The sequence below is a fragment of the Micropterus dolomieu genome, linkage group LG21 (assembly GCF_021292245.1).
Source record: "Micropterus dolomieu isolate WLL.071019.BEF.003 ecotype Adirondacks linkage group LG21, ASM2129224v1, whole genome shotgun sequence".
NCBI classification, from domain to species: domain Eukaryota; kingdom Metazoa; phylum Chordata; class Actinopteri; order Centrarchiformes; family Centrarchidae; genus Micropterus; species Micropterus dolomieu.
The window spans coordinates 12,499,505-12,508,847 of record NC_060170.1 but is presented as its reverse complement, the minus strand read 5'-3'; the positions used below and the strand labels follow the sequence as shown (position 1 = coordinate 12,508,847).

Sequence of the window (9,343 nt, the reverse complement as noted above, 5' to 3'; positions counted from 1 at the left end):
CTATCTCTTTAAAATGTCTGCATTTTTCTTCACAACTCATTGGAATTAAACAGGTCCAACCTCTGCAACACACTTGTCCTCCATCTATCTGGGTCACGCTGATAATCTGCACTTTATACATTTCATGAAGCGGAGATTTGTCATGTCCTGTGACCATAGCCAACAATAGGGCACTATGAATCTCACAGCCTATATGCACTCTTGTTGAAACAACCAAACAAAGAAGAAATAAACAACCCACTGAACATCTCATTGATCTTTATCATTTTCAAAGCACCGTATGGAGGCAAAAACTCAGCACCCCATAGCTTGATGTGAACGCCCTGCCAGGGCAACCCTCTGGAGGTATTCATTTTTCATACCAGCATTAGGCTGCCTACCACCTAATCCAATATCAGCAAATTAGAAGACTAATGATTCATTTTAGGAGTAATTGAAAATCAGTACTGTCTCTTGCCTTTTTCTTGAAATCTAATTAGTAAATCTTTCATTTGAGTGATCGAACAAGTATGTTTGCCTGAAACAACAGCTCTCAGTCTATGGGGCTGGTTTATGCTGACTTCTCTGACCTGGCAGACTGACACAGGGAATGATCAGAGAGAAGCAATACAGGCTACTGCAGGCATGAAGTGCACATTCACAAAAAGCTTACATTTTCAACAATATATGAATTCTATAGGGTACGAGATGAGATGGAAATGAACCTTAAGAGTTACAGTAAGACAGGGCAGAATGAGGTGAAGGAGCTAAGGAACTAAAGGAAGAGACAGAGAAAAGGAGAAAGGGAACAAAGCAAGAGCAAACACTGGGGTAGAGACTGCAGCACAAGCTACTCCTGAGGGAGCCACAGAGATGGGTTGGAAGACAAATCAGGGCCACAGAGGTGATTTTGCAGCTGCACTTCTTCCCTCTCCTCTAACCACAGATATCTAACATGCTATGTTCCAGTTACATCGGTTGTGACTGGAATTAACAGAACTCACTTGTTTATTTACAGAATCACTATTCATGACATACCTAGAACCCCTGGTATGCTGCAACTTTATTCCTGCATATCTTGATGAAGGGCAGAATCAGTCAGCCTTGGTGCATTCCTCACAGAGCTGATCGAACAATGACATCAAGCTGTGCTGGATAAATTGGAATCCTACTGGGTCTATGCTGGAGACCAGCTCACACACTGTTCAGAAAAAAACACACAACCTTACAACTAGGCTGGTACCTCGTTAGGGTATGTCCATCACGAACCTATTCTGGGAACAATAGTTAGGCTTAGTTGATGCTAAAAATACTCATTTTCACCCCAGGGAATCGTGTAGGTGGCGCTTTTACTTTATAGAATTAAAAACGGTCCAAATGTGTCTAAGAATTGAAGCTGATGAAAGGTAAACTCCCACCAGTTAATCTATCCTGATGCCGCCGCAAGAGGGGTGCGATGGTTCACTCCAAGATGTCCCCTCCCTCTGCAGAGGATGATATGCTGCAGTTGTCAGTAATCAGAACAGAAGCTGGTGGCGCAGGAACAGGGAGGCTGCAAGCAAACAATAAGATCGAAGACATTATTAACAAAGGGTTAGTGACCTTGACTGATATGATCAGGTTATTTTGAAAGACAGTAATGGTGCGACGTGGACAGGACTTTCATAAAAAATGCTGCTGCTTCTAGGTGGCTGTAACATCTTAAGTCTGAAAAATCCCTGTTCAGATGTCATTGTGAATCTTTGTGGGCATGCCCCAAAGTTGCTTCGTTGCCGCAACTTCTAGCTTCCATTTCTCGGGGTATGATACATCACAAACCAGAAACACAGAGCTGTGGCGGCCGCATCAACAACAAAGGCGACATCGAGTCAAAAAACTAAGTTACATCGTTTGGAAGGCCTTTGTTTAAAAACTGGTCTGATCATGTGTGCTGTGTTTTCTGCTTGGAAAAGAAAAAATAAAAGCGTTAGAGGGCCTTAGCTCCCAGCACAAGTTGAAAGGGTGGGAAAGGCATGGAAGAGATGAGAAAGAGGAGGCATAGCGAAGACAAGGCTCTCGCTGGTGCAGTGGGTGGGGGGGTGGGGGGGTACTGGCCCTCAGGGAGATATGGTAGTGCCGCGATGACATTTTTAGGGCAGCTGTGAGAGTTATAGATGAGTATCAGATGTTATCCATTACCTCCCTGGGACAAATTGATGAAACAAAAAAAAAACCACAACAACAAAGGACAATGTAGAAATAAGACGGGGAAAAAAAATCAAAGGAGAGATTTAATCAAGGATCATAACAAAACATTGGGCACAAACAACTTGCTCTTACTGTATGTGAGGGTGCAGCTGAGGTTACTCTGCAATGATGGCTGTGATTCTAATCAAAACACATTTGTTAATAAAATTAGGGACAATTTTTAAAATACATATTCACCACTGAATGTTAAGGCACTGCGAGATGTCTCATTGTCTTTTTTCATCTCGTTGTTTTTATGGCCCCCTGAATATTCGTGAGGCATGCTCTCTTGCATGAATAAACACTAGAGGTGAACGAGCAAACATTTTCATTGCACCCTGCCGTTAAAAGTTGAAAATGAATGCAGAGCCAGGCAGGCTGTCTTGTTTATGTGCTGCATGCTCCTTCACCCTCAAAACTCTTCAGCGCATAACCTCTTTCGCAGTGTTTGCCTCTGTGTAACATGTAATCTGATATTGTGCTTTCACCCGTGTTATTATTTTATAACTCTGGGATATGAGACCTATTTTCCCTTTATTAATGTGTATTAGTGCTGAGGAGTGACCTGCTCACGGCTGTCATAATGACTGGATATTTTGCAAACTAAACTTTTTACAGAAATGTTGTGGCATATGTGAGTACGCAGATTAATATTTTTTATCCCTCAGACCTAGGCTGCTCAAACAGTGTCATGTTCTCAGTTGTTTGCAGTAAATCAACTGTCACCAATACAGAGATGCAGCATTGCAATATCAGTGTAATATTCATGCTCAAACATGAACTTTAATAAAGTCCAAAACCCTGTGGGAGAGAAAAAAAAAAGTGCCATGTCTCTTAAGAAAGGCAACTAATTCTCGCGTCTTATTCTGACATACTTTGACTTCAATCCTTTGCCACGTCATTGCCATTTCACCAAGTTTCTGTGACTATCCGGCAGCCGACTGACTCAAGCAGCTACCGTTGCCGTGCAGATGAGCAATATTCGAGCTGAGAGACTTTGGGCTCCTCAGCACAAACCTTCCACTCCCCCAGCTTGCAGGCCCCTGGTAGGTCACCCGAAAAGGCAAGAGACATGAACGCCAAGACGATGGACAGTTTTAATACAGCAGCACATGGCGCCTGGGGAGTCAAGTGGTTAGCCCTGCAGATATTATGGGTGGCAAAATTAAGTACATCCATTTCTTGCAGGCCGAACGATGACATGTGGCAACTGGGGCCTCTGATGGGGTTTGGTTGTTGCCCTGCCTGTTGCACAAACTCCCACTTATTAACAGAGCAAAATGAATGCTTGAATCTCCATCTACTGCATCATAGCGAGAGAAGAGTATTGATTTAATTCTTACAGTCATCGTGACTTTGATTATTTTTGCTTACAACACAGTAGACAACGCCATAACTATGTAGGAAGAGAGCGCTGCTGTTAAACTGAAATAATGGTTGCTATGGGAGAGTTGTTATGACTGCTACTGTATATCATTACAGGCTGCTTCTGTGTTTACACACTGAACAGGGAGGATGGAGATTTGGACAGGTAACTGATAAAAATTAGTTGCTGGAGGACTGGTAGCAGACATCAGAGACGCAGAGAGTGCATTTCAGAAGGCAAGATCATAATGAGTCTTTCCCAAAACTGCCTTTCAGTCCTGAGGCTGATCCCTCAGGGTTAGAGGAAAACTGTGAGCGACACACATACCCATGCACACACATAACACACAAACACAGTACCCCACACCCACACAAAACCGGTTGGGGCTGTGTTTAGAGCATTAGTTTAAACATAGCCTCTTCCTGCTGCTACCTCCCCCTGGATCAGACAATGCATAATCAGCGGCCCACCGCCATCACAGCGCTATTGCTCCTCCTGCTGCCCCCTTGCTCTAACACTCAAGAGGGTAGAAAACGGTACACTGATATATCCAATTAACACCTGCTCAGATGGTTCGGTGCCTTTATCTCCATCATGCTCTCACATCCCCAGTTAGCATATTCCAACTCCAGTCCTCATCTGCAACTTGCCAACACCTCTCCCATTTCTGCCGACCGTCAGCTGAAGACTTCTGTTGCCTCAGTGGATTTGGGGGTAAGCGTGGGAAGTGTGCGGTGTCGCATCATGGGTTCGCCTGGGCCTAGAAATAAATCAGGAAGGGAAGTAGAGCCTTCAGTGCTTATTTGAGTAATCATCTTTGATTGGCAAGTTTTACCAACTAATGTAGTGTTAACTACCTACTTAGTCAAAGACAATAGCTAAAGTCTAGTGTGACATTTACTGAACATACAGTATATCCCTGATGTAATGAGTCACAGCCCCTTTAGAATCAATCTAAATTTTCTCAAAATTGTCTGCTTCTTTAAGGGGAATCAATAACAGACAAAGCTGGATTCACCTCACTGATACTCTTCATAAAAACAGACCTTCATTGTAGATCTTTTTACTACCACAGTTATCTCACACCAAACTGAAAGACAGCATTTTATTCTATGAATGAGCCTCAGGTGACGAGACAACTTTCAGTATGTGATTCATGGTGTGCACCTACATCAGGCATCGTTTGCATCACCTTGCCTCTCATGTGCTTCACTACAACCCAGTGGCTTTGGCACAATGGGGGTTGCAGTTCCTTTACCAACGGCAAACCTTTTACAGTAGAACTTACGTAACTGCAACAAAAAGGCTTTGTGCTCCTTTTGTTGTTATCTTGGATCACTGACAATGTCAAAGCAGATCTTCTTAATGAAGCAGCAGAAAATGTCATTTTGTTGGCCTTTGGTTATTAATCTGCACAGAACTGACTCAGAAACAATTCATCTCTTTGGTAGTCAACACTTATTTTCAAGTTGAGGGGAATGGCTATGTTGCTTAATGAATGTCACGACGATAATCATCAATATTTAATGTGAACAGTGTCAAGGTAATTTTGTATAAGTATAAGGCATGGAACTAATGGTTATTTACATAAATGATTAATCCGACCATTATTTTTTCTTTTCTCTCTTGCCACCTAAGTCCACCTAATTCCCAGACCCCAAAGTGATGTGTTGTAATAATGCACCTGAAACTATTTAGTTACTGCCAAAAAACCCAGAAGTAGAAAATTCACTTCACACTTTCACTCACTGGCACACTACTGCACATACACATACCAGGACTATTTATGCTCTCACATCTGATCTATAGTGTACATACTGTATTAATATTAAACCTCCAGCTGTTCATTCTACATATAGTGTCTACTATTACAAGGTAAAAGGTAAATGTATTAATCATTTTACAACACATGGTTGTATAATGAGATTAAGTTGTAATTCCCTTTATGCTACTCACAAAAACAAAATACAAAAATAAAATATAGTAGAAATAAAACTATTTTTCATAGTAGAGTGCTGAGAATGAATTAAAGAGTCTCACAGCCTTAGGAAGGAACTTGCACTGAAGTCTGGTGGTACAACAGCGGATTCTTCCGTATGTCTTGCCAGATGGCAGCAGGGTGAACAGTAGCTGGGTGGGTATTGTCTTTTAGTGTGCTTTGGGCTCTGAGCAGGCAACTTACCTCACCGATATCACTGATGCTCGGCAGGCCCCATTGATCTTCTGAGAGTTTTTTCTCACCTGCCGCAGAGCCATCTGGTTCTGGGCTGTGCACATCCCATGCCAATTTGCAATCCAGTCAGAATGCTTTCTATTGCTTGACGTTGATGCTTTACGTTGAGCAGTAGGTTGTTTTCTACCCCACTTTGTAATACTGCTGATTTCCTCCTGATATGAAGTCTCATCTTTGTTTGATATCCGGCCGATGATGGTGGTGTCTGCAAATTTCACAACAGAGGTCTTTCCATGTCGGGGATTTCAGTTATGGCTGTACAGCGTGAGCAGGACGTTGCTGAGCACACAGCCCTGAGGGGCTTAGGTGTTTCCACTAGAGGAGAGGAGGACTGACCGCCAATCCGAACTGTCTGGGGTCTGTTTGGCCTTGAGTACCAGTACTCTGCAACTGGATATTGGATTTCCTCAGAGAGCTCAGTTTTCCAATCAGTTCCACGGGGGTTCTGCTGAAAGTTGAGCTGAAATCAACAAACAGCATTCTGATGAAGGTGGTGTTTTTATCAAGGTGTGTGAAGATTGAGTGGAGGGCAGTAAAGATGGCATCCTCTGCGGATCTATTATTTCTGAAAATAAAATTGGTGAGGGTCCGGACTGACTGGGAAGTTGTTCTTCATGTGCAAGAGAACCAGGTTTTCAAAGCACTTCATCAGAATTAGGGTAAGTGCCACAGGACAGATGTTGTTCAAACTAGACCATACAGACTTTGTAGGTTTGGTAGAGATGCACCGGTTCCGGTTTTCCGGTTTTTTTCCGGTTTTCTTTATTCTCAGAATTATAACTAACAACTAACAGTTTTGTAACTTTTCTTTATTGGGAAATTCTTCATTTCTTTCTTTATTAGGATACCCATTAGCACCAGAAGAAGCAAGTCTATTCTTACTGGGGTCCATTCAATTGTATGTTCATAATAAAACATTGATTATTAAATAACTTTGAAATTATCTCTAACTCTACACCAGGTTACAGAACCTTCTCTCACTCTCCTTAAAATAAAATTTCAAAATAAAAAGTGCTAAGGATATGCAACTGGACAGAACTTTCTTGTACAAACAAAATCCACCTGAAAATATATTGCAGTATAATACAGCTCAGTGTGTCCCATAGAATGACAGTATTGTATATTTGTTTGAAAATATTTAAAACAATGCATTACCCTATTTCTAGTAGGTTATTTAGTATCTGACCATTTTCATTCAATTTAATTTTCCACATTATTTTAGTGTTTACTCACAAACTACTGTAATTCACCTGCAATTCTGTTTTCACAGCAGCAGGTGAGCCGTTTGTGGAGGAAGCTTGGTGTTAGCTTAGCCTATTGAAACAATCAAGACCAATGTGGTACTGAATGACATCGGCACAAACAGGTGTGTTCACTTTTACTTTTCCTGGTCCGTGCTTGCAAAATATTCACCATGTCTGTGTCTTCTAAGGTATTATCATTTAAGGTTTCTCTCTTTCTGTGTTTCTCTGCAAAGTCTCTGCGAAAACGGGTTGCCAAATATAGCCTACTTTGACGACTGTTAATGTACCTGGGCCCAAACAAAGTCTGTGTGGCGGGCACAGAATCGAATATGTGCGACTGATCGGTCAGTCGGACCAGTCATGGATTCCGGTCACCGGCTGGTTGATTGGTGCATCTCTGGGACAGGGACGATTGTGGCTGTCTTGAAACAGGTGGGAACCCTCTTTTGTGACAGTGGTATGTTAAAAATGTCAGTAATAACATCAGCTAGCTGATTGGCACATGTTCTTAGTACACAGCCAGCGATGTTATCAGGCTCAGCAGCTTTACTCATATTCACTCTCAGCAGGACTATTTTCACATCTGCTGTAGATACTGACCATACCTGGTCCTCTGGAGAAGTACACTACACTTAACAGCTGACTCTTTGTTGAGGAGATCAAAACGAGCATAAAATGTGTTTAGCTCATCTGGTAATGTGACCACACACGTGATGGCTAGGTTCCTGCTTTTGTAGCTTGTGATGTTTTTGATGGCCTACCGCATATCTTTGGTGTTGCTGGTGTTGAAGTATCTCTCCAGGCTCTGATGATTTCTCCACTTTGCCTCTTTCACGGCATCTTTCAGTGTCGCTCTGACAAATTAAAACAAAAATGTAGTGAAGTTTAAGGGAGCTGCTGGCCGCCACATCTGCATTAGCTGCTGTTGCCATGGTGAGACCCAAAAGCATGAGGTGACTAAGTGTAATGGAGTCTGACTGAGTAAGCTTTGTTGAAAATGACTGTGAGATTGGGTTCAAAGCACTATTTCTGAGGTTAGGAAATTACCTTCATGCTCAAGATTAATCAATCAATTTTCAAACTACTAACTGTTCTGGAATTTTTTTGCATCAAATATAATTAAAAATATATTTAAGGAGTCATAATCTGTGTCTTTTGTACAAATTTGCGTTGTTTCATTCTTGCAGCTCAGCAGCCTTATGTGTTTATCCTCCACTTTCATACTAGCTTTCAGTTATATAACTTGAATTTCCTGACTTGAAGGAATAAAATGAAAAGACATTTAGTGAGAGCACAGAAATGTGAATTCACATGCTGCCTTTGCCCTGTCATTTTTGAACTCATGCTGGTTTTCAATTAAGAAATGTCAATGACTCATATCAGCAGTAATCCCTTTCAAATGCAATTGATTTAATATGCCTATTCGATACCTTCATTCCTAAGTCAATGCATCTATTCTCAGGACAGCAGAAGTCTCCTGTGTTTACCTCTCAAAGCAGATTGGCCTCTGATCTTGAAATCCCTTGTTTAGCTAAAGTGGCCCTCTTGGGACTGCGGCAAAGATGAGGAGACAGAGAGTGATGGAGCGACCAAGGGAAGCCGAGCGAAAGGAGCGTGAGGCTGTAAAAATGGAGAAAGATAGATAAATGACAGAAAGGGAGGGGAGGATAGAGAAAAAAAGAGATATTCAGAGAGAAAGACAGGAGAGGTAGGAGGGAGGAAACCTTTCAGGATGAGACGGCCTTGCCCCCCCACCCTACTGCCTCATCTCCTTCTCCTCTCCTAGGCCTGATTGAACCTCTTTGGTTGAACTCATCAAGTATTCACAAAGCCCCCTCTCTGACGCCCACCTCTCCAGTGCTCTCTGTCATGGATGGAATGAGAAGCTTAGGTCCTTTGTGGATCACTATCCCTGTCATATTTTTTTCCGATCCCACTTCAGCTGGGGGTGGTTGGAAAAAACTGGGTGGGGAAAGAGGGACAGGGTTTTGATCCTTGTTTCTCCCTTTATCGCCCCTGTAATGCGTGTATTCTTGTGGCAGAGGTAAGTCAGCTGGATAAACACCTGAGTTTTAGTGATGTGGGGAAACGGCGGTGGAGTGACAAGGATTTGAGGTTCGGTCGTGAGCAAACAAACGCACACAGAGCTAGGTGCGATGAGATATGACAGCATCTCTTCTTTGTTTTTTGATGGATGAATATTGTTTTTGTTTGTCTTTCACTTGCTTATCTGTGCCAACTGTTTCCTCGATGCATTCACTCCGCCGACACACACACACACACACACACACACAC

The 9,343-nt window shown here is 42.3% G+C and overlaps 1 long non-coding RNA gene across 1 annotated transcript; it reads right to left on the bottom strand.

Annotated features, from left to right (window-relative positions):
- Positions 1-293: 293 nt before the first annotated feature.
- LOC123960841 lies at positions 294-8,668 on the bottom strand. The gene is made up of 5 exons (XR_006822607.1): positions 8,536-8,668; positions 7,810-7,902; positions 4,133-4,331; positions 1,398-1,531; positions 294-1,180 (listed from the first exon to the last, which is right to left on the bottom strand). It is a non-coding gene; the product is annotated as an uncharacterized LOC123960841 (long non-coding RNA).
- Between the last annotated feature and the right edge of the window lie 675 nt (positions 8,669-9,343).